The sequence below is a fragment of the Lipotes vexillifer genome, unplaced genomic scaffold (assembly GCF_000442215.2).
Source record: "Lipotes vexillifer unplaced genomic scaffold, Lipotes_vexillifer_v1.1 scaffold391, whole genome shotgun sequence".
Lineage (NCBI taxonomy): Eukaryota > Metazoa > Chordata > Mammalia > Artiodactyla > Lipotidae > Lipotes > Lipotes vexillifer.
In genome coordinates, this window is record NW_006786248.1 from 1,130,394 (window position 1) to 1,156,590 (window position 26,197).

A 26,197-nucleotide genomic window follows, 5' to 3' on the forward strand; every position below is an offset into this window, starting at 1 on the left:
CACTCTTTCTAACACAGCAGTGCTTTGGAATGCTGTCCCCAGTGTGCCCCAGGCCTCCTTGCTTGGTGTCCTGGGTCCTCCCCCAGGTGTGCCTACAGCCTCGGGGGCTTCCTCTGCTCCTGGAGTCTGGTTTCCTTTCAGGTTCTGCCCGTGGGTGAAATTTCAAATATCACATCCATCCTCTGAGGCCTCCAGAAGTATTGCAACACAAGACTAAGATATACAACAAGCATTCTTGGCTTTTAAAGTTTAAAATGTAAGGACAAACCACAGGCACACGGCACACCTCTGTGACCGACATGAGTGCACACGTGTCTGTGTATGTGCGTACGTGCACGCAGATAGATACGCAGAGACCTGCAGTCTTCCCATTATGGGGTGCCTGCCCTGAGAATCGGGACTTTTACCAGCTAGGTCAGCTGAATCTGAAAGGAGCGACCTTTGGCAGAGATCCCCAAGGGTGGAACTGCTTACAGAAACTGTGTTCTTCCCAGCCCCTGCCTGTTTCATACTTACTGCTCTCAGGGCCATGAGACTGGGGAAAATGCCTTACTTAGGTGTCTGGGAGTCCTCAGAAAGGGTGACAGACCCTAAAATGTTGTGGTGCATTGTATTGGGGTTCTTCAGAGAAACAGAACCAATAGGAGAGATGAAGATAGATAGATACATAGATAGATAGATAGATAGATAGATAGATAGATAGTTAGAAGGATATAGTCTTTCTGTATATCTCTTTATATATCTGTGTATCTATGTCTATATCTCTATATTTGAGTCAATAGCTATATAAGTCTCTCTTTTTATATATATGTACATATATATGTGTGTGTATATAATGTTTCTTTAGAGGAATATAGAGATATATAGATATTTCTATATAGGAATCTATGTACATATAGAGAGATTTATTATGGAAACTGGCTTACAGGATTATAGAGACAGAAGTCCCATGATCTGCCATCTGCAAACTGACAGGAAGAACCAGTGAAGCTGATGTGTAGTTCAGTCTGAATCTGAAGGCTTGAGAACCCGGGGAACCTATGGTATGAATCCCAGTCCAAGGGCAGGAGAAAGTGAGGTGAGCTCTCCCACCTCAACAGTGAGGCAGGAAAAAGGGCGAATTCCTCCTTCCTCCACCTGTTGTTCTGTTCACGCCCTCAGTAGATTGGAGGATGCCTACCCACTTTGGGGAGGGCATCTGCTTTACCAGATCCACTGATGCAAATGCTCATCTTGTCCAGAAACACACAGACACACCCAGAAACAATGTCTGATCTGGGCACCTCGTGGTCAGTCAAATCGGCACATAAACTTAACCACCACCTGTGTTTACTTGGTATCTTGTGGGGTTTTCCTTGGAGAGAGTATGAACAGTAAAAAGGCAGAGGGAGGCAGTTCTGGAACTTCTGCTTTGGCCGTGACCACCCTTTGAGCGTGGACTCTTCTGCTTCTGACCTTGACTTATGGCTTGAGTGGGAGGACGCCATCCCAGGGTCTCGCAAGAGAGCAGAAGTGGGAGGGGATAGAGTTGTGGTGAACAGGTTCAGGAGTCAGTGAGGCTGGGCAAGGGTTGGGGCGGGGAGGAGGCTGCCATAACTTGGCCTCGGGACCTTGACCAAGTCACTTCTCTCCCAGACCATCTAGAAATGGGCAGCATTGGACCATGAGGTCTCTGAGGCCCCTCTTTTCCCTGCTCTGTGATTGCCTTTCATGAAAAAGGGCAAGGACACTGCAGTGGTGTGGATGGAGAGATGACGGGGATTAGTAGGCAGCTATGCCCTGGTCGTGACACATCCAACTCCAGCACCCGCCAGTGCATTTGCTGTGTGCCAGGCCCCCAAGGTGGCCTCTCAAGTGACCCTCAGTGACCCGAGGGGTTTGTGTATATCACTTCTCCCATTTTACAAAGGCAACAGCTGAGACAAGGAACATGAGGTCTGGTGCTCGGAATGAGATGCATGGTGCGATATGCTGGACCCTGGCCTTTGGCCGAGGGAGGCTCTCATCTGCCTCAGAATGCTGCATTCAGAGGCCCAGCTTTGTCAAGAATAGAACAGAGGAAGGTAGACTTGGTCAGGGAAGATTTAAGTTAGACGTGGGGCTAGACTCTCCTGCATAAATAAGACAATAGTGTGTTCTACCCTAGTGTGGGGAGCTGGGGGCAGAAGTCCCTGCAGCAGGAGGTCCTGAGCTGCTCAGGAAGCTCTGGGCTCTGTTGCAGTGTTGTCAGCAGCAGCTGTGAGATGAGGGACGTGCTCATTGCAGAGGAGGGACGTGGAAGACATTTAACGCAAGGGCCCTGGTGGCTCAGAAGGGTTTGTGCCCAGAGAATGACTGGACATCATGAACTTGGGCACTGTGGATGTGTCAGGAGCCTCCCTCAGGAAGGAGAGCCTCTCTAGGGCTTCCTCTGGGTCCCCGCAGCTCCACTCACCGTCTCCTGCTCCGTCTCCTCAGGGAGCTCTGCCTTGGCTGGACCCTCCCCAAGGGTCCTCTTCTTCATTGCCTTGCTTTACCAGCGTAACCATTCACATCTGCTGCCCTGTTAATTCTCACCCCATGAGACAGCATTGCCGCTGCCTCCACTTTTCATGAAGGAATTGAAATCCTGGATAGATGCTGTGATTTGCTGGCAGGCACTCAGCTAATGCAGGAGAGACCTGGGATTCCCATTTGGATTAGTAGACTCTGCCTACGCCCTTTGTCCTCCCAGTGAGATCTCCGGTTCCCAAACTAGTTCATGCACCCTAACTGGTAACCAGTGCCTGAGCACTGCAATGTATGCTTGTCAGTTTCCTTCTCAGTTAGATTCTGTGTATTGGGTTGAACCATTGCTATTGTGTGGGTCAAATAATGACTATACTAATACTTTAGGGACCTCATAAAATATAGAGGACAAACATTTCAGGATGAGATTTAAAAGGAGTATCCAAAGCAGTCTGTTCCTTGCTTGCTGCTGTGTGGTGGATCTCATCTGAGGCCGGTGCTAGTGGAGAGCGTGTGTGGGCATTGGTGTCTTTGTCACGGGTGGATCACACACATCTGTGACAAGGGGAGTGATCAGAAGCCTGTGATCGTCTCCCTGGAAAAGAGGGACATTTGTCTGAGTGCCAGGCACCCTCCTCTGCTCCTTCTATTCTGTATTTCTCCTCTGCTTCGATCTAGGTGAACCAGGTTAGCTGCCTGAGACTGTATGTGAGTGAACCTGGCAGGGATTAAGTACACTGCACCACTGACTGACTGCCCAGCAGGAGCTGAGAGTTTCTCTCCCTATGCCCTGGAGGACAGACCCACAAGTGCCCCTGCTGCCCCCAGGGGCAGGTGTGCTGAGAGGTGGGGAGGGAGCAGGGAGGAGAATTGCGGTCTGACTTCAGATCGTTGGATAACAAAGGGGATTCTTTTATTTGCTCAGGATTTTCATCCTGACGATGATTAAGGTCAGGAGGAGAACGAGTGTTGCTAGCAAGTTAAGTGTGTAAATCAGTGTGTGTATTAACTGTGTAAATTAAGTGTGTAAATCAGAGTAAGCAACAGAGGTCACTGCTGTTGACTTGCTTGGCAGAGCAAGTGGGCAGCTGCTGACACCTGCGTTGCCAGGGGCAGAGGAGCGAAGGAGGCATGCATGAGAGTAGCACACGTGGCACAGCTGTTCTCTGTTACCTGGAGCCCCCTTTCTCCACCCCTTCAAGCTGGACACTGACCTTGGGGGCAAGAAGGAGTACATGGAAGGGGATTCTGCCAGGGCCAGCTGCATGCCTTCTGGGTGTCCCAGTTTCTTTTTGTTTTGTTTTGTTTTTGCTTTTGTTTTTGTTTTTGCGGTACGCAGGCCTCTCACTGCTGTGGCCTCTCCCATGGCGGAGCACAGGCTCCGGACGCACAGGCTCAGCGGCCATGGCTCACGGGCCCAGCCGCTCCGCGGCATGTGGGATCTTCCTGGACTGGGGCACAAACCCGTGTCCCCTGCATCGGCAGGTGGACTCTCAACAACTGCGCCACCAGGGGAAGCCCATTTTTCATCTCAAACACTGTGATTTTCATCTCTAGATGTTCAATTTGGGTCTTTTTTTAAATGCCTTTCCTGTCTCTACTTAAATTTTTAATCATAGGAAATCCAGTCATAATTACTATTTCAATGCCCTTTCCTATTAATTCTAACAACTGTCTCTTTTCTGGATCAGTTTCAAAGGATTTATTTATTCTCCTCATTATGGATCTTATTTTCCTGCTGTGTATTTGGATTTTACATTATTGAGTGCTGCCTATTTTCATGTTCTTTTAAATATTCTTGAGCTTTGCTTTGGACTGCAGTTAAGTAACTGAGAACAGTTTGATTTGTTAGGTGTGTCCAAAGCAGTACTCATTTCAAGTTAGGGTACCCTATCAGTGCCCATGGATTATGCATTTTCCCAGTCTGGCTGATAGGAACAGTTACTGATCCAGGACCTGTTTGAGCCCAGAGCACAGTACCCGCTAACCCTTTTTGAGTGTTTCTCTCCCTGCCACATACAATTCCCTCACAGGTATGCGTCTGTCATCCTTGCTGGATACTCACGGGGGAACCTCTGCAGATCTCTGAGGTTCTCTGTGTACTTTTCTCCTCTCTGGTACTCTGTCCTGCAAACTAACTCTCCTAGTCTCCTTGGACTCCCAGGTCCAGCTTGTCTACTGAGGAAATCAGCCAATTGGGTTCCCCTCCACAGTCATGGCCTGTAAATTCTTTCAGTCTGGGCAGTAATCTGGGGCATCGGTAGGACTCAGGTTCTTTGTTTTCCATCTTTCAGGTGGTGTTGTCCAAATGTTCCATGTCTTGAAGGTCTTTGATTTATATATTTTGTATGTTGTTTTCGACTGTAGATTAAGTCCTGTCTCTGTTACTAAATCTTGACCAGTAGCAGAAATCCTGAACTTTAAATTTAAAAATCTCCCTTTCTCATAGGTATTGTACCTGTCTTTCAGTTCACTCAGTGACATATTCCCAACCTCTTCTCCTGGGCACTTAGTTCTACAAGGGGATTGCCCCTGAGGAGGATGGCTCCATTACCTGTCTTTTTGTAATTATTTTCGAAGAATTCTTTGTATATTCTTTTATAAAAGCAGATATTTTCTCCCATTTTGTGGCTTGCCTCTTTACCTTTTCTGTGATGTCTTTTGATGAAGGGAAGTTACTAATATTTCTAGAAGACAATGTATTCATCTTTTCCTTTGTGACTAATCTCTCTAGTTTACTATTTAATAAGTCTTTCTTTACCCTGGTATCATGAAGATATTTTCCTGTAACTTTATAAAAGCTTTATTGCTTTACCTTTCACATTTAGGGCTACAGTCCACCTGGAATTGATTTTTGTAGATGACTTCCTTTTCCCATGTGGATGCCCAGTTATCCCCAAATCATTTATTGAAAAGACACCCTTTATCCAGAGCAGCAGTAGATCAGATGACCATCATGCACAGCTCTGTTTGCAGGCCTCCATACTCTTCTATCCATTTGTCTGTCCTTAGTTTGTCCTTATACCAGCACAGTACTGTTTTAATTATGTTGCTTTCTGATAAGTCTTAGTATGTGTTAGAAGTCTTCCTCCCACTTTGCTCTTCTTTTCAAGAGTGTCATTACTATTCCTGGCTATTTGCATTTCCATTCTTTTACAATAAACTTGTTCTCGAACAAATTCCCAAAGAGGTTGGAATTTTGATTGTGATTACATTGAATATATAGATAAATTTGGAGAGATGAGAATCAATATTGTAACAATTTTGAATTCTCTAATTCATAAATACTATATATTTCTTCATTGTGTCTTGATAACACTTTCTAGATTTCAACACAGAGTCTTGTACATTCTTGTTAGATTTAATCCTAGCAAAATGATTTGGTTAGCTTGTTATAATGTGTATATAAATGCGATGTGTGTGCATTTACAAAGTAGTAAATGCACTATACATGCATATGTATGTATGTATGTATATACAGTCTGTAGAAATACAGTGGTTGATCTGGTATCCAGAAACCTTGCTAATTAATAAGTGGATTTACACTTATTAATTCTAACAAGTTTTCTGAAGATTATTTTAGATATTTTACACTTATAATCATTTCATTTGTTAATGATGATAGCATTTCTACCTTTCCAATGATCATAGTCTTAGTTCCTATTTTTGCCCATTTGCAAAGGCAAGGACCTCCAATACAGTCTTCAATAAAAGTGGTGATATCAGACATTCTTTCTCTGATATGAACCTTAAAGGGAAAAATTAGAACATTTCACTATTATATATATTTCAGTATGATATTGCTGAATACCATTTACAGATTAAGAATGATACCTCTTATTTTTATTTTGTTAAGAAACGTTATCATGAATGGATGTCGGATTGTATAAAATGCATTTTCTGCTTCAAGTGAGCTGATTGTATGATTTTTCTCCTTTTGTGCTAATGTGGCTAATTACACTGATTTTTTCTTTTTTTTGAATTTTATTTATTTTTTTATACAGCAGGTTCTTATTAGTTATCCATTTTATACATATTAGTGTATATATGTCAATCCCAATCTCCCAATTCATCACACACACACAACCCCCTGCCACTTTCCCCCCTTGGTGTCTGTACGTTTGGTCTCTGCATATGTCTCAATTTCTGCCCTGCAAACCGGTTCATCTGTACCATTTTTCTAGGTTCCACATATATGCGTTAATATACGATATTTGTTTTTCTCTTCCTGACTTACTTCACTCTGTATGACAGTCTCTAGATCAATCCACGTCTCTACGAATGACCCTATTTCATTCCTTTTTATGGCTGAATAATATTCCATTGTATATATGTACCATATCTTCTTTATCCATTATCTGTTGATGGACATTTAGGTTCCTTCCATGTCCTGGATATTGTAAATAGTGCTGCAATGAACATTGGGGTGCATGTATCTTTTTGAATTATGGTTTTCTCTGGGTATATACCCAGTAGTGGGTTTGCTGGGTCATATGGTAATTCTATTTTTAGTATTTTAAGGAAACTCCATACTGTTCTCCATAGAGAATTTACATTCCCACCAACAGTGCAAAAGGGTTCCCTTTTCTCCACACCCTCTCCAGCATTTCTTGTTTGTAGATTTTCTGAAGATGCCCATTCTGACTGGCATGAGGTGATACCTCATTGTAGTTTTGATTTGCATTTCTCTAATAATTAGTGATGTTGAGCAGCTTTTCATGTGCTTCTTGGCCATCTGTATGTCTTCTTTGGAGAAATGTCTCTTTAGGTCTTCTGCCCATTTTGGGATTGGGTTGTTTGTTTTTTTAATATTGAGCTGCATGAGCTGATTATATATTTTGGAGATTAATCCTTTGTTGATTCATTTGCAAATATTTTCTCCTGTTCTGAGGGTTGTCTTTCCGTCTTTTTTGTAGTTTCCTTTGCTGTGCAAAAACTTTTAAGTTTCATTAGGTACCATTTGTTTATTTTTGTTTTTATTTCCATTACTATAAGAGGTAGATCAAAAAAGATCTTGCTGTGATTTATGTCCAAGAGTGTTATTCCTATGTTTTCCTCTAAGAGTTTTATAGTGTCCAGTCTTAGATTTAGATCTCTAATCCATTTTGAGTGTATTTTTGTGTATGGTGTTAGGGAGTGTTCTAATTTCATTCTTTTACATGTAGCTATCCAGTTATCCCAGCACCACTTATTGAAGAGACTGTCTTTTCTCCATTATATATCCTTGCCTCCTTTGTTATAGATTAGTTGACCACAAGTGTATGGGTTTATCTCTGGGCTTTCTGTCCTGTTTCATTGATCTATATTTTTGTTTTTGTGCCAATACCATATTGTCTTGATTACTCTAGCTTTGTAATATAGTCTGAAGGCCGGAAGCCTGATTCCTCCAGCTCTGTTTTTTTCCCTCAAGACCATTTTGGCTATTTGGGGTTTTGTGTCTCCATACAAATTTTAAGCTTTTTGTTCTAGTTCTGTAAAAAATGCCATTGGTAATTTGATAGGGATTACATTGAATCTGTAGATTGCTTTGGGTAGTATAGTCATTTTCACAGTATTGATTCTTCCAATACAAGAACATGGTATATCTCTCCATTTGTTTGTAATCTTTAATTTCTTTCATCAGCATCTTATAGTTTTCTGCATATAGGTGTTTTGTCTCCCTAGATAGATTTATTCCTAGGTATTTTATTCTTTTGGTTGTAATGGTAAGTAGTGTTTCCTAAATTTCTCTTTCAGATTTTTCATCGTTAGTGTATAGGAATGCAAGAGATTTCTGTGCATTAATTTTGTATCCTGCTACTTTACCAAATTCACTGATTAGATCTAGTAGTTTTCAGGTGGCATCTTTAGGATTCTCTATGTATAGTATAATGTCATATGCAAACAGTGACAGTTTTACTTCTTCTTTTCCAATTTGTATTCCTTTTATTTCTTTTTCTTCTCTGATTGTCGTGGCTAGGACTTCCAAAGCTATGTTGAATAATAGTGGTGATAGTTGACAACCTTGTCTTGTTCCTGATCTTAGAGGAAATGCTTTCAGTTTTTCACCACTGAGAATGATGTTTGCTGTGGGTTTTTCATATATGGCCTTTATTATGTTGAGGTAGATTCCCTCTATCTACACTTTCTGGAGAGTTTTTATCATAAATTGGTGTTGAATTTTGTCAAAAGCTTTTTCTGCATCTATTGAGATGATCATATGGTTTTTATTCTTCAACTTGTTAATATGGTGTATCACATTGATTTATTTGCGTATATTGAAGAATCCTTGCATCCCTGGGATAAATCCCACTTGATCATGGTGAATGATCCTTTTAATGTGTTGTTGGTTTCTGTTTGCTAGTATTTTGTTGACGATTTTTGCATCTATATTCATCAGTGTTATTGGTCTGTAATTTTCTTTTTTTGTAGTATCTTTGTCTGGTTTTGGTATCAGGGTGATGGTGGCCTCATAGAATGAGTCTGGCTATGTTCCTTCCTCTGCAATTTTTTTGAAAGAGTTTGAGAAGAATGGGTGTTAGCTCTTCTCTAAATGTTTGGTAGAATTTTCCTGTGAAGCCATTGGGCCCTGGGCTTTTGTTTGTTGGAAGATTTTTAATCACAGTTTCAGTTTCATTACTTGTGATTGATCTGTTCATATTTTCTACTTCTTCCTGGTTCAGTCCTGGAAGGTTATACCTTTCTAATGATTTGTCTCTCCCTTCCAGGTTGTCCATTTTATTGGCATAGAGTTGCGTGTAGTGGTCTCTTAGGGTGCTTTGTATTTCTGCAGTGTCTGTTGTAACTTCATTTTTATTATTATTATTATTATTTTTAAACAGGATATTTTTATTTTTAAAATTTATTTATTTTAGTTTTGGCTGCGTTGGGTCTTCGTTGCTGTTCGTGGATTTTCTGTTGTTGTGGCGACTGAGGGCTGCTCTTTGTTGGAGTGCACAGGCTTCTCATTATGGTGGCCTCTCCCGTTGTGGAGCATGGGCTCTAGGCGCGCAGTATGTGTGGCACACGGGCTCAGTAGTTGTGGCGTACAGGCTTAGTTGCTCCACTGCATGTGGGATCTTCCCGGACCAGGGCTTGAACCCACGTCCCCTGCATTGACAGGCGGATTCCCAACCACTCTGCCACCAGGGAAGCCCTGTAACTTCTTTTTCATTTCTAATTTTAATGATCTGAGTCCTCTTGCTCTTTTTCTTGATGAGTCTGGCTAATGGTTTATCAATTTTGTTTATCTTCTCAAAGAACTAGCTTTTAGTTTTATTGATCTTTGCTATTGTTTTCTTTGTTTCTATTTCATTTATTTCTGCTCTGATCTTTCTGACTTCTTTCCTTCTACTAACTTTGTGTTTTGTTTGTTCTTTCTCCAGTTCTTTTAGGTGTAAGGTTAGATTGTTTATTTGAGATGTTTGTTGTTTTTGAGGTAGGATTGTATTGCTATTAAATTCCCTCTTAGAACTGCTTTTGCTGCATCCCTTGGGTTTTGGATCATCATGTTTTCATTGTCATTTGTCTTTAGGTATTTTTTGATTTCCTCTTTGAGTTCTTCAGTGATCTCTTGGTTATTTAATAATGTATTGTTTAGCCTCCATGTTTTTGTGTTTTTTACATTTTTTTCCCTGTAATTCATTTCTAATCTCATCACGTTGTGGTCAGAAAAGATGCTTAATATGATTTCAATTTTCTTAAATTTACTAAGGCTTAATTTGTGACCCAAAATGTGATCTATCCTGGAGACTGTTCCGTGTGCACTTGAGAAGAAAGTGTAATCTGCTGGTGTTGGATGGAATGTCCTGTAAATATCAATTAAATCTATCTGGTCTGTTGTGTCACTTAAAGCTTGTGTTTCCTTATTAATTTTCTGTTTGGGTGATCTGTCCATTGGTGTAAGTGAGGTGTTAAAGTTCCCCACTATTATTGTGTTACTGTCGAGTTCCTCTTTTATAGCTGTTAACAGTTGCATTATGTATTGAGGTGCTCCTGTGTTGGGTGTATATATATTTATAATTGTAATATCTTCTTCTTGTATTGATCCTTTGATTATTTTGTAGTGTCCTGCCTTGTCCCTTGTAACATTCTGTATTTTAAAGTCTACTTTATCTGATATGAGTACTCCAGCTTTCTTTTTTTTGTTTTTTTGTTTTTTTTGCGGTACGTGGGCCTCTCCCATTGCGGAGCACAGGCTCCAGACATGTAGGCTCAGTGGCCATGGCTCACGGGCCTAGCCGCTCTGCGGCATGTGGGATCTTCCTGGACTTGGGCATGAACCCGCATCCCCTGCATCGACAGGCGGACTCTCAACCTCTGTGCCACCAGGGAAGCCCCCAGCTTTCTTTTGATTTCCATTTGCATGGAATATCTTTTTCCATCCCCTCACTCTCAGTCTGTATGTGTCCGTATGTCTGAAGCGGGTCTCTTGTAGACAGCATATATATGGATCTTGTTTTCGTATCCATTAAGCCAGCCTGTGTCTTTTGGTTGGAGCATTTAATCCATTCATGTTTAAGGTAATTATTGATATGTATGTTCCTATTACCATTTTCTTAATTGTTTTGGGTTTGTTTTTATAGGTCCTTTTCTTCTCTTGTGTTTCCCACTTACAGAAGTTCCTTTAGCGTTTTTTGTAGAGCTGGTTTGGTGGTGCTGAATTCTCTTAGCTTTTGCTTGTCTGTAAACCTTTTGATTTCTCCATTGAATCTGAATGAGATCCTTGCTGGGTAGAGTGATCTTGGTTGTAGGTTCTTCCCTTTCATCACTTTAAGTATATCATGCCACTCCCTTCTGGCTTGTAGAGTTGCTTCTGAGAAATCAGCTGTTAACCTTCTGGGAGTTCCCTTGTATGTTATTTGTCGTTTTTCCCTTGCTGCTTTCAATAATTTTTCTATGTCTTTAATTTTTGCCAATTTGAATACTATGTGTTTCAGCATGTTTCTCCTTGGGTTTATCCTGTATGGGACTCTCTGTGCTTCCTGGACTTGGGTGGCTATTTCATTTCCCATGTTAGGGAAGTTTTCAACTATAATCTCTTCAAATATTTTCTTGAATCCTTTCTCTTCTCTTTTCCTTCTGGTACCCTTATAATGCAAATGTTGTTGCGTTTAATGTTGTCTCAGAGGTCTCTTAGGCTGTCTTCATTTCCTTTTTCTTTATTCTGTTCTGCAGCAGTGAATTCCACCATTCTGTCTTCCAGGTCACTTATCCGTTCTTCTGCCTCAGTTATTCTGCTATTGATTCCTTCCAGTGTGTTTTCATTTTTCATTTCAGTTATTGTGTGTTTATCTCTGTTTGTTTGTTCTTTAATTCTTCTTCTAGTTCTTTGTTAAACATTTCTTGCATCATCTCGATCTTTGCCTCCATTCTTTTTCCAAGGTTCCGGATCATCTTCACTATCATTATTCTGAATTCTTTTTGTGAAAGGTCACCTATCTCCACTTCATTTAGTTGTTTTTGTGGGTTTTTTTCTTGTTCCTTCATGTGTTACATTAGCCCTCTGCCTTTTCATCTTGTCTGTCTTTCTGTGAATGTGGTTTTTGTTCCACAGGCTGCAGGATTGTAGTTCTTCGTGCTTCTGCTGTCTGCCCTCTGGTGGATTAGTTTATCTAAGAGGCTTGTGTAAGTTTCCTGATGGGAGGGACTGGTTGTGGGTAGAGCTGGCTGTCGCTCTAGTGGGCAGAGCTCAGTAAAACTATAATCTGCTTGTCTGCTGATGGGTGGCCCTGGGTTTCCTCCCTGTTGGTTGTTTGGCCTGAGGCAGCCCAGCACTGGAGCCTTCCTGGGCTCTTTGGTGGGGCTAATGGCAGACTCTGGGAGTGCTCACGCCAAGGAGTACTTCCCAGAACTTCTGCTGCCAGTGTCCTTGTCCTCATGGTGAGACAGAGCCACCCCTCACCTCTGGAGGCAACCCTCCAACAATAGCAGGTAGGTCTGGTTCAGTCTGCTGTGTGGTCACTTGACCTTCCCCTGGGTCCCGCTGCACACACTACTTTGTGTGTGCCCCCCAAGAGTGGAGTCTCTGTTTCCCCCAGTCCTGTCAAAGTCCTGTAATGAAATCCCGCCATCCTTCAAAGTCTGATTCTCTAGAAATTCCTCCTCCCATTGCCGAACCCCCAGGTTGGGAAGCCTGACGTGGGGCTCAGAGCCTTCACTCCAGTGGGTGGACTTCTGTGGTATAAGTGTTCTCCAGTGTGTGAGTCACCCACCCAGCAGTTATGGGATTTGATTTTCTTGTGATTGCACCCCTCCTACCATCTCATTGTGGCTTCTCCTTTGTCTTTGGATGTGTTTTATCTTTTAGTTGTGATTCCGGTGCTCTTGCAAGAAGGAGTGAGAGCATGTCCTACTCTGCCATCATGAACCAATCTCTGATTTTTTTCTAATACCGTACCAACCTTGAATGTTTGGACTACATCCACTTTCCTAATGTATTATCTTTTAATATATACTGTTGGGCTTAGTTTGCTAATGTTTTATTAAGAATATTTGCATAGTAAGATAGGCTTGTAATTTTGTTTTCATAATGTGTTTGTTGGGTTTCAGTATCAAGTCGATGTTGGCTTCAGAAAATAAGTTGGAAAGTGTTTGTCCTTATCGCTGAACAGTTTTCATCAGTGAGTGTTATTACTTCCTCAGATTTTGCTAAAATTCACTGGTGAAACCATCTGAATCTGAAGTTTTCTTTGTGGAAGAGTTAAATATCTTTAAATTCATTAATGTTTAAATAACTAGAATGTTTATTTTTCTACTATAAATTTTAGTATTTTGTATTTCTCTAATAATCTGTTCTTTTCATTTAAGTTTCAAACTTATTGGTATACAGTTATTCATATAATACCTTTAAACTTTTTGATGCCTGTAGGATCTATAGTGAAAACCTCTTTTTTATTCCTGTTATTTGTAATCTGTACTCATTCTTTTCAAGCTCAGTCTTTCTGGGGTGGGTTAGTTATGATATTTGTACTTTTATTTTTTTCTATTATGTTTAATATAGCCTTCCTTTAACTTTCTTTAGATTTCATTTACTGTTTTCTAATTTTTGAATGGATGCTTATCTTGTTATTTCAGCTTTTTATACTTTTAATATATGCAAATAGGCTCTTAATTTCCCTGAAAGGAAGCAATATCCCACAAGTTTTGATACATAGTGTATTTAATATTATTTAGGTAAATACATGTCTTAATTTCTCTTGTGACTTTTTTCTTTGACCAATTGATTATTTAGAATTATATTCCATAATTTCAAAGCAAGTAGTCTTTTTAAAAATCATTTTCTTTTTATTATGTATTCTGGTTTATTTGAATTTTATGTTCACTTTTTTGAGATTTGTTACTTGCTTTATGGCTCAGAAAATGGTTAATATTTGTAAATTTTGTGTCTGCACTTGAAAAGGATGTATTCTACAGTTGTTGAGTGCAGTGTTTTATATTTATTTATTTATTTATTGGCTGTGTTGGGTCTTCATTGTGGTGTTCAGACTTCCCTTGTTGCAGAGCATGGGCTCTAGGTGCAAGGGCTTCAGTAGTTGTGGCACGTGGGCTTAGTTGCTCCATGGCATGTAGGATCTTCCTGGACCAGGGATTGAACCTATGTCCCCTGCATTGGCAGGCAGATTCTTAACCACTGAGCCACCAGGGAAGTCCGAGTGCAGTGTTTTATATATATATGTATATATCTATTCAGGTAAGTTTGTTAATAGTGCTGTTCAAATTTTCTATACCTTCTGGGTTTTTGACTGTCCTGTCAAATACTGAGAAAGGATTGTTAAAATCCCCCTATTAAGATTGTGGCTTTGTTTTGAAGTTATGTTATTTAGAGTTATTTTTATTTTCTTATGAATTGAACTTTTTATCATTTTGAGTTAACCCTTTTTATATGTAGATATGCTTTTTGATTCAAAATCACCTTGTCTAAGATTAATACAGGTACACTAGCTTTCTTTTTGTTACTCTTTGTCAGATATATTTTTCATCCTTTCACATTGTTTTCCGGTATCTGTATTTTTCTTACAAATACCATATTGTTGAGTATTTAATAAAATTCATTCTGACAATCTTTATATTTTCCCTAAAAGATTTTACATGATTCACTTTTAATGTTACTGTTGGGAAGTATATTTGAGTGTGAAGATTCCATCTTTTACTTGTTCTGCCTGGACCATTTTCCCTTTTTCCTCCATTTTCGCCTGCTTTTAGATTAATTGAGAGGTTTGTTTGTTTATTTATTTATTTATTAAATTAAATTTATTTATTTATTTATTTATTTTTGCCATGCCACATGGCTTGCAGAATCTTAGTTCTCTGATCAGGGATCGAACCTGGGCCCTTGACAGTGAAAGCTCCAAGTCCTAACCACTGAACAGACAGGGAATTCCCAATTGAGCGTTTTATTTTTCTTTCTCCAGTTGGGTTGGAAGTTATACATTCCTTTACTCTTATATTAGTGGTTGTATTAGAGATTACAGCATGCATCTTTGACTTATCAGTATTTAATAAATATGAATTGATTTTTATCCTTTTCCTGGACAATGCAAGGACTTTTTCTTTTAACATCTTTTTATTCTCTCTTAACTTATATGCTCTTATAGGTATGTGTTATAATTATATCTGTTTATAAATCCCCTGAGACATCATTATTATTGTTTAATACAGTCACCATGTATTTACATTTGCCCTCACATTTACCTTTTTGTTGCTCTTCATTCTTTCCTGCATCTGAACCAGGGCCATTTTTCCTTCTCTTTGAAGAGCACTATTTAGATTTTCTTTAGTTCTAGTCTGCCAGTGACACTCTCAGTTTCCTTTTAAGATTTTTTCTTTGGTCTTCAGCATTTTAGTGTCATGTGCCTAGGTATAATCTCCTTTTACCAATTTAAGGTTTATAGATCTGTGGTTTGGTTCTTTTAATCAGATTTACTAAATTCTCAGCTATTATTTCTTCAACTATTTCTCCTGCATAATTCATTCCCTCCTTCCCAATGACAAATATGTCAGCCTTTCCCCCTCTCTCCTCTGTGTCTCTTACCCTGTCTTCTGTTAGCTTTCAAACGCTAGTCTCCCAATGCCTTATTCTATTTTATTCTAACTTTTCTTCTAGTGTACTAATTTTCTCTTCAGCTTTACCAAATCTTCCATTGAACCAGTCATCAAGCTTGTAATTTTTTTTTTCAGGTCTAGTTGTTTGTTTGTTTGTTTAACTTTTATTGAAATATAGTTGATTTACAATGTTGTGTTAGTTTCAGGTATACAGCAAAGAGATTCAGTTATACATACATATATATACATATATATATACACACACACGTATATTCTTTTTAGATTCTTTTCCATTATAGGTTATTACATGATATTGAGTATAGTTCCCTGTCCCTGTCCTTGTTGGTTATCTATTTTATATATAGTAGTGTGTATATTTTAATCCCAAACTCCTAATTTGTTCCCCCCTTTCCCCTTTGGTAACCATAAGTTTGCTTTCTTTGTCTGTGAGTCTCTTTCTGTTTTGTAAATAAGTTCATTTGTATCATTTTTTTAGATTCCACTTATAAGTGGTATCATGTAGTATTTGTTTTTCTCTGTCTGACTTACTTCACTTAGTATGATAATCTCCAGGTCCCTCCACGTTGCTGTAAATGGCATTATTTCATTCTTTGTAATATTCCATTGTATGTATATACCACATCTGCTTTATCCATTCATCTGTTGATGGACGCTTAGGTTGCTTCCATGTCTTGGCTATTGTAAATAGAGCTGCTGTGAACATTGGGGCACATGTATCTTTTTGAATTATGGCTTTCTCCAGATATATGCCCAGGAGTGGGATTGCTGGATCATCTGGTAACTATTTTTAGTCTTTTAAGGAACCTCCAAACTGTTTTCCATAGTAGCTCCACCAATTTACATTCCCACCCACAGTGTAGGAGGGTTCCCTTTTCTCCACATCCTCTCCAGCATTTATTATTTGTAGGCTTTTGATGATGGCCATTCTGGCTGGTATGAGGTGTTCGTTTGTTTAAATCTGTTAGGTCATTTTTTATAGTTTCTAGCTCTTCTAATTGTTAGTCTGGTCAATCTTGTCTTTAGCTTCAGATCATTGCAAGCATAGTAATTTAAAGTCCCTATAAGCCTGATCCTATTCTTGTTTTTGTTGGTTCTTATTGTATGATACCTTATCTTGTGTTGTGCTTAGTTATCTCTGAGTATGTATCTGACATTGTACTTGGAAATTTATTTCTTATAAATAATTTGAGGACTAGGATTATATGTTTTTTTTTTTTTAATTAAGTGAGGACTTTGTTTTGTTCATTATCTGGGAGTTCCCGCAATCTGGAATGACTTAATCCAGTGCCAGTTCATGATATTTTCTGGGCCACCCAGTTGACCCTAAGCTGAGGAGCAGTTTGCACAAAGGCTCACGCTTACTTCTGGTTCACTGCCAGGCCCCAGTGAGTTCTATGGTAGCAGAATAATAGCCCCTCAGAGTCGCCCATGTCTTAACCCCCTGGACTGGGGAATATGTTGTGTTACATGACAAGGGGAAATTAAAGTTGAAAATGGAATTAAGGCGGTTAATCAGCTGTCCCTGAGGTGGGGATAATATCACTAGTTATCCTGAACTATTGAGGCAGTCTCCTAGTAATTACAGGGGCCCTTAGAAGTGAAAGAGGAGGCAGGACAGTGAATGTCAGATGCAGCGCGAGAAAGACTCCATCCCCAGGTGCTGACTTTGAAAATGGAAGGAAGCTGTGAGTGAATGAATGGGAAGGGCCTCGAGAAGCTGGAGGAGGCAAAGCAGTGGATTTTCTCCTAGAGCCTCCAGAAGGAACACAGCAACATAGCCCTCTAGATACCTTGGTTTTAGCTCAGTGAGGCCCCTTTCCAACTTTTGACCTCCAGACCTGGAAGATAACACATGTGTTACAGCAGAGGGAGGAAACTGGCTCATGTCCTGCACTCAACCACTGGTCTCATTAGCTCCACTCGTTTCTCTACTATCTCTTTTAGAGACCAGAGACTCCCTGAAGGAAAAAGAGGCCCCAAAGATCAGTCCCAACTCTCCAGATTCTTGTCTTTTCTAGATTTGATTCTACTTCACCTTCTTGTTAAATCTCTGATACCTTTGGGCAGTCATTTTTAATATTTTGTCCAGTGTTTCTATTTGCCCCCAGCTGGACGTTTGGTCCAAATTGCCTGTCTTTCAAGTTGGGCATTTTTTTTCTCTCTCTTGAATTCTAATGAGTGAACTAGTCTGGTTGCGCTTTAGAATTCTACTTTCCTGCTGCCCTTTTGGTCATTTCCCAGGTTAGTGAAGGGCTCCTTAGCTGACCTCTTTTTGTATCCTCCATCCTGATTTTCTTCTAACACCAGCAGTATGACTCTCTCCTACATGGTTACCGTTGGGAGCTGCCCTCAGAATCCACTTGGTTATAAATGCACCCAGGTTTCAGTTCCCTTCAAGCCACCTTGTGAGAGGTGGGTGCCTTTTTTTCCAGTTGGGCTGTCTGCTCAGTGATCTCCAAAACGGGACAGGTTCACACCCCGCTGCCTGGTCTGTGCCTACACGTCACACATCACCTTTGGTGATGAAAGAGGGACTGGAGGCCTGTGGTTGGTGTGAATGAAAAATATCACCTGCTATATCAGTAAAAAAAGATGTTGCAGCCATCAAGCCATCACCTTAGGGACAGTGAGCCCTGAGGGAACTCAGGATGGAAACAGTGTTTGCCTTGAAGCCACTCTCACCCTCACCCCAACAGCCTGCCTGAAGAAACTCAGGATGAGAAAGCACAGGCTACTTGGCCCCAGATAGCTGAGATGCATGTCAAAGGAATGATTTCAGTGAGCCCAGACTCTTACAGCTTTCCCATACAGAGAAAAGCACCAAATTCCTTAACTTGATATATCTGGTTTTCATTAATCAACAGTAATCTTTTGATGTTCCGACTACCTGGTCTTTTGTTGCAAAAACTACTATATATCTTGGCCACCCCACCCCACCTCTTCAGAATGGTTCTTCAGTGTTATCTGAGATGCTGTGTCCTGGTCGTGAAGTCCTCAGAATGTACGCGGAATAAAACACAACTCTCAACTTTTAGGTTGTGCATTTTTTTCAGTCGACATTGGGAAGCAGACAGGCTGGCCTGTCACCTGGCAGAGCAGATCAGCTCAGCAGCGCCGATCCAGATGTGTTTTATGCAGTGGCACCGTGTTGGATTAAGTACAGATTCTTTAAGAGGGCTATTTTAAAGAATGGCCCTCATTTAGGTTTCGAAGTTGGTTTTCTATAAAAACAACTCTATTGCTTAACTGTCTGAAGGCATAGCCAGCCCTTAGATACTCTTTACACTTTTGATTAAAAAAAAAAAGGGCAGCTCTGCTGGCAGTCACAGCCTACAGAGGCAGCATGGAGCATTTGTAGTGAGAGGGAAAGAAAGCCTTTTAATTTTGAGAATTCAGGCTCAAACCCAGCACTCTGAGCCTTTGTACTTGGCCACCATCTAAACTAAAGCTTTGAGGCTTTTTGACTGAACCAGCAAGAAGACAAGGGAACAAAGGAGGAAAAGGTAGGGAAGGAAGGGAGGGCTGGCTTGTACATTTTTAAGTCAGATTTAACAAATGAAAGCCTAGCTTTCTACCTTCACACAAAGGGAAGTCTAGTGCAGGTACTTGTGGCAGGAAAATTTGCAATTGGAAAAAGAAGGCCTCAGCCCAGACACCCTTCGATCAGGTCTCTATCAGCTGTCAAAGACGCTGAGGTTCGGAAGCCTCCTTTGAGGTCCGCTGAGGCCCTGATGCCTGTCTGCTGTCCCTGTCAGCTTTGTTTCCCTGGAGACACTGATGGATCAGGAGCCAGTGTGGCACTCAGAAAAATCGCCACATTCTGGACTGCCTGCCATCCGGGGCCCTGTCACCAGCTGCTGTGCCAGCCTTCTTATGCACTTATGAATCTAGGACGTGTTAAATGATAGTCAAACTCCTGCAATTGTAGATTAGTTACTTAAATGTGTTTTGTGATCATTTCTATTCTATTTCTGTTTGTATTGGTCATAAACTCCCAGTGTTACACTGAACTATGAAACCAATTGGAGAGAAGATTCTTTGGTTGAAGACTTCTTATACATTTGGCTTCTCCTGTCCCCAGGACCAGAGTGCCTTTGGTTTCATTCAGGTTTTTAGTTATTTAATAAAAACTGATTGATCAGGGGACACCCTGCCATGAGCCAGGGGACACCGTGGTAGACGATTTCTTTCCCATTTCAGGGTAACTGACTGAAAATATTGATTTGGCAATCTAATCTTTGCAGTAAATAAGTAAATTCATTCATTCATTCCCTCATTCAGTATTGGGCCGTCTGCCCTCTTTTGAATGCCCACAGCACTGACAGGAGTGTAGTAAATACAGATTGTACTAAAAATGGAAAATAAGAGTTGGGGTAGTTGCATTTGGGTTAAATGTTTTGCCTAAAAATGGAAAATAAGAGTTGGGGTAGTTGCATTTGGGTTAAATGTTTTGCCTAAATTAATGCAGGTATTGTTCACCCATCGTCAATAAATAAGCAGCCAGATTAGAGGCTATGAAGAAATCATTTGATATTGCTACCCTCACACTTGTAAAAGAGGGACTGTGCTTCCTGGAACACAGAGAGGCCCTACCGGGCCGCATGGCAGCCCCATCTGCCTTAGTATCAGGTGAGGGGTGTCTGGTAATCAAGGGGTCCAGACCTCCAAGGGCTCAGCACGGAGCTCTGGGTCTATTCAGGAGCTTGTGGTACATGAGATCCTTGAGGAATAAGCATCTGTCACCCCTGGGTCATGTGTGCACCAGACCCTGTGGTCTTGAGGAAACAGAAGTCCTGTCCTCAGAGAATCTGAGGTCTAGGGAAGGAGCAATATGTGTGGGGGCCATGCAAGCATGGAGCAGCAGTACCCGCCTGCCCAACCTAAGGCAGGGGGCTGACCACATCCTGAAGTGCAGGGGGCAGTTAGCCAGGTGGAGTAAGGTGGGAGGGTAAAGGACGCCATGTGGAAAGGTGTGGGCCTCTCCAGGGCCCCTGAGTGCAGGAACGGGTGCTAGGAGGGATGGGGGCAGCCAACAGGGTCACCTCGGGGCCCCCTGGGCAGAGCCTGGCTGCTGCATGGAGGTGCAGATCTCATTCCATAGTGCAGCAGCCGAAGTATGGTGATCGGCCTTCAAAGGCCACTGTGGGCAGTAATGTTGAGGCTGGAGGTGGAGGGGAACCCTGAGTCCCTTGTGTGGAGGAGATCGTGACAGACCACAGCACACAAAGGGCGTCTTCAGGATGGGGGTTCCAGAGGCAGAGAATAGAAGGAGCTCATGCGTGCCCAGGTCTGGCCGCTGGTGCAGGAGGTGGTGTTGCCAGGCTCTGTGGGTCCTCTCACCAGCCTCCTCTGGGACCCAGAGACCAAGACAACACAGCCTCACTCTGAAGTCTCCACAGGGAGATCCAGGTGAGGTTCCTGCTGGCGGCACCTGCTTGTCCCATCAGCAAAGCAATGTAAACTGGTTTATGTAATATTTTAATTTTTTAAATTATTTTTTAATTTTAAAAATATATTTATTTATTTTTTTTGCTGCATTGGGTCTTTGTTGCTGCGTGGGCTTTCTCTAGTCGCAACGAGCGTGGCCTACTCTTCGTTGCGGTTCGGAGGCTTCTCGTTGTGGTGGCTTCTCTTCTTGCAGAGGACGGGCTCTAGGTGTGTGGGCTTCAGTAGTTGTGGCATGTGGGCTCAGTAGTTGTGGCTTGCGGGCTCTAGAGCGCAGGCTTAGTAGCTGTGGCACACAGGCTTAGTTGCTCTGCAGCATGTGGGATCTTCCTGGACCAGGGCTTGAACCCTTGTCCCCTGTATTGGCAGGCTGATTCTTAACCACTGCACCACCAGGGAATTCCTATGTAACATTTTTATGATAAAAAATAATGTGTCTTCTTTAATGGACTATAAATGGCCTTTTTTAGACATTGCTTCTTCTGTTTTAGGATGGAGGCAGTCCACTTTTGCTTTTACAGAGTATTTATTAGTCATTCATTTAATGCAGTGGTCCCTAACCCCCAGGCCGTGGACCGGTAATGGTCCAAAGCCTGAACCATCCCCCACCCAACCCCACCCTACCCCCATCCGTGGAAATATTATCTTCCACAAAACCAGTCCCTGGTGCCAAAAGGGTTGGGGACCACTAATTTAATGCAAATGTGAAACACAAGATTGATAACAGAATTTTGCACAACAAAGGAAACCATAAACAAGAGGAAAGGGCAACCCGCAGAATGGGAGAAAATATTTGCAAACGAAGCAACAGACAAAAGATTAATCTCCAAAATATACAAACAGCTCGTGGAACTCACTATCAAAAAAACAAACAACCCAATTAAAAAATGGGTGGAAGACCTAAATAGACATTTCACCAAAGAAGACATACAGATGGTCAAGAGGCACATGAAAAGATGCTCAACATCACTAATTATTAGAGAAATGCACATCAAAACTGCAATGAGGTATATCACCTCACACCGGTCAGAATGGCCATCATCAAAAAATCTACAAGCTATAAATGCCGGACAGGATGTGGAGAAAAGGGAACCCTCATACACTGTTGGTGGGAATGTAAATTGATACAACCACTATGGAAAACAGTTTGGAGGTTCCTTAAAAAACTAAAAATAGAACTACCATAGGATGCAGCAATCCCACTACTGGGCATATACCCTGAGAAAACCATAATTCAAAAGGACACATGTACCCGTGTTCATTGCAGCACTATTTACGATAGCCAGGACATGGAAACAACCTAAATGTCCATTGACAGGTGAATGGATAAAGAAGTTGTGGTACATACATACAATGGAATATTACTCAGCCATGAAAAGGAACGTAACTGGGTCATTTGTAGAGATGTAGATGGACCTAGAGACTGTCACACAGAGTGAAGTAAGTCACAAAGAGAAAAACAAATATCGTATAGTAACGCATGTATGTGGAATCTAGAAAAATGATACAGATGAACCTATTTGTAAGGCAGGAATAGAGACGTAGATGTAGAGCACGGACATGTGGACACAGGAGGGGAAGGAGAGGGTGGGATGAATTGGGAGATCAGGATTGATGTACATACACTACCATGTGTAAAATAGATACCTAGTGGGAACATGCTATAAAGCACAGGAAGCTCAGCTTGGTGCTTTGTGACGACCTAAGGGGGTGGGATGGGGGTGCATGGGAGGGAGGTCCATGAGGAAGGGGATATAGGTATACATATAACTGATTCACTTCATTGTACAGCAGAAACTAACACAACATTGTAAAGCAATTATATTCCAATTTAAAAAAAGAAAAAGAATCTTCCTGGTGAATCAAACATTAATTCAGCGACTGGTCTGGCCACTGCATTTGATACCAGACTCCCCTGTGTGGTTGAACCAGGGACATGGCACCTGCGCAGGTAGCTGTTCTACCTGAGAGGGTGCCAAGTGCCAGGAGGATGTGGGAGCTGGGCATCTGTGGAGGGAAGAAGGAGGGACCACAATCTGGGGTGACTTGGCTCACAAGGTTCTCAAATGCCACAGTTTCTAGAGAAATACAAGTTCAAAGGCAGGGGCCAGGGCTCTCCCCTGTGTCACCACCCTGCCTCTTCTTTCCCACCTACCTAATGAGGTCAAATCACTTCATCCAAAGAAGCTTGAGAAATGTTTGCAGCAGAAACCATGTGCATTTTATTGCCAGTAAGGTGCTTGTTTGGATATGTAGGCTCTGCAGTGAATGATGTCAGCTGCACTTGGCCCAAGATGCCAGGTGTGCTGTGGCCAAGCTGCAGAGAGTGGGCAGCATGGCTGAAGGCCTGCTGGTGTGACGGTATCCTCGTGGATCATGCTGCTTCTGCAGCGCCTTCCAGTACCAAGGCCATTGCAGGCGGTGGGGGGGCGGGTAGTTAGAATCACCTCTGCATTCATAGAACTGTGAATTCACAGGGCTCCGGAGATCTTGGAGAGCCAAGTCTAAATGCCAAGAGGTCTGCACTTCTTAATCAGAAGAACTAGGAGTAAATCCCAGGGCTCCTGATATTTTTACTCTGGTTTTCAGTGAACTGTGCTAACTACATCCAGGGGTATTGCTGAAATTGGGAAGGGGGTACATTTAATTGACGTATGTTTTTGAAAACATTGAAACTTTGACATGTTTGTTTCTTTGGTAATTTCTGTGGAATCAGTTGTACACTTTCTGGCTTATACATACATTATCTTTTCTTGTTAATGCAAGATAGTCTTGGTGAGGTCGGCAGCTGAGCTGGATGTCTGAGAGGCCAAGGAGCTTCCCTCACTTGCTCCAAGGTCTCTTGACCTTGGGCATGGTCCTTAATTACCCCACATTAAAGGTAGTTTGAAAACCAATTTCATTGTGGTGCTGTGAGCAGTGGTGAACAACACTTAGCACAATGCTTGGCAGTAGGTGACCTATAAAACATTGTAGCTGTAATTGATGATTATGATATAGATATCGGTACAGAGGTGCCCTCGGGTGATTTAAGCGTGAGGCTCCCTGTATTTGTGCTGAAATTCCTGGATCTCTGAGCTAGGTGCTACTTGATGATTTTCTTCACAGTCAATTGCCAATGATTGTTTATATTTGCTTTCTTTAAACTTTTTTTTGTGGTAAAATACACATAACAACAAAATTTACCATTTTAACCCATTTTTGTTGTTGTTTTTCTTTTTTAGATAGAGTCTCTTTATTGCTTTGAACTTTTCTTTTCTTTTCTTTTTTTTGGCACGCTGTGAGGCTTGCAGGATCTTAGTTCCCTGGCCAGGGATTGAACCTGGGCCCTCGCCAGTGAAAGCACAGAGAGAAAGTGTGGAGTCCTAACCACTGGACCACCAGGGAATTCCCCATTTTAACTTTTTTTTTAAATGTACAGTTCTGTGACATTAAGTACATTCACATTCTTGGGCAACAGTTGCCACCATCCATCTCCAGAACTTTTTAATCTTCCCCAACTTTTTGTCTGCTTTTTCAAATAATGGAGTTAGCATGCTTGGGATGGAAGGGTAGACTGGACCTTCTGTCCATGCTCCGGTACCAGGTCAACAGAAGGTTGGCTGTTGGATGACTTGGGCACTACCTTGAGGCCAGTTTGGCATGAAGGAGATGGGTAGATGATTGGATGGAGTGATGAATAAATATATTTCTTAAATGGGGTTATTAAGAGATTGCCAATTACTTTGGAAACAATCAAGGTAAGTAGAATTTTCTCATCCAAAAGGTGTGCTCTGAACATGAAACCCTTTTTAAATGGGAAACTCAGAGATGGTCTCTGTATTAGTTTGTTAGGGCTAGGAGTGGCCCAAACAACAAATTTATTTTCTTACAGTGCTGGAGGCTGCAGAGTCCAAGATCAGGGTGTCCACAGGGCTGCTGTCTTTGAAGCCCCTCTCCTTGACTTGTAGATGGGTGTGTCTTCCCTTTTTCTTTTCACAGTCTTCCCTCAGTTTGTGTCTGTGTCCAAATTCCCTCTTCTTATAAGTACACCAAGCAGATTGTATGAGGGCTAACCTTGATTATCACATTTTACCTTAATTATCTTTGAAAAGACCCTATGTCCAAATACAGTCACATTCTGAGGTACTGGGTGTTAGGACTTCAACGTATGGATTCTAGGGGTGGCGTAAGGAGACACAGTTTAACCCATAACAGTCTTTAAAAATCCCTCCAGCTCTAAAAATCCTCCCCAGTTCCAGACAAAGCAGAGGAGACCAGGCATCCCATGCCCTGGGGATGCACATTCCCCAAGGCACATGGTTATTAGTAGAACATTACAAATGCAGCTCTGAAGCCCCAGAGACAGAATGTTCTACCGTTTCTGAGCCATGCACATTACATTTTTCTTAGAGAGAAAGAATCATAAACAGAGACAGAGTATTTTAAGTCTACCCTCCCTGTCTGCCAAGAATAACCCTGGTGTGCTGCAGAACTCCCTCCCTCATGGCCGTCCTGGGCACTGTATCTGCAGATGTCTGCTCTGGAAAAGTCAGCCAACTGGCATCAAGAGAAGCACAAGGCTTGAAATAAACACCGCTTCTCCAAGCATAGCCTTACTCTGGAACAGAGCCAGAGGCCATTTCAGTCCACAGAGAGAGGGGCCGATGGCTAATGAAACTTCAGGAAGAGCCTTTTAAAATGGCACTTTCCTTTCAGCTATTGAATTGAGCTACTACTATGTAGTGAGTTCTTTTAATGTACATGCTATACGGGAAAACAGGACAGACTTTTGAGTCATTGCCTTTACAGCCGTATCCTGTCCCAGGGAGGGCATTGTTTTGCTGGAGTAATAGTTATCTGGGTGGGTATCAACAATGTTTATGGTATTCCTTTGATTTTTAACCAGTTGCACTTCTTTTTTTTTTTTTTTTTTGTGGTATGTGGGCCTCTCACTATTGTGGCCTCTCCCGTTGTGGAGTGCAGGCTCAGCGGCCATGGCTCACGGGCCCAGCCACTCTGCGGCATGTGGGATCTTCCTGGACTGGGGCACGAACCCGTGTCCCCTGCATTGGCAGGCGGACTCTCAACCACTGCGCCACCAGGGAAGCCCCAGTTGCACTTTTTTTGTGACACTATGCTTGTGTGAGGAAAGACAAGTCTTTTTTTTTTTTTTTTTACCACGTGTGACACTTTTGGAGAAAGGAGAGTGGGCAGCCTGATCAAAGCAAGCTGATTTTTA

At 41.7% G+C, this 26,197-nt stretch overlaps 1 protein-coding gene across 1 annotated transcript in view; it reads left to right on the top strand.

Annotated features, from left to right (window-relative positions):
• Window positions 1-26,197, top strand: part of ATP10A (ATPase phospholipid transporting 10A (putative)) — a 184,542-nt gene that overhangs the window by 88,310 nt on the left and 70,035 nt on the right. The gene's annotated exons all lie outside the window — the stretch shown is intronic.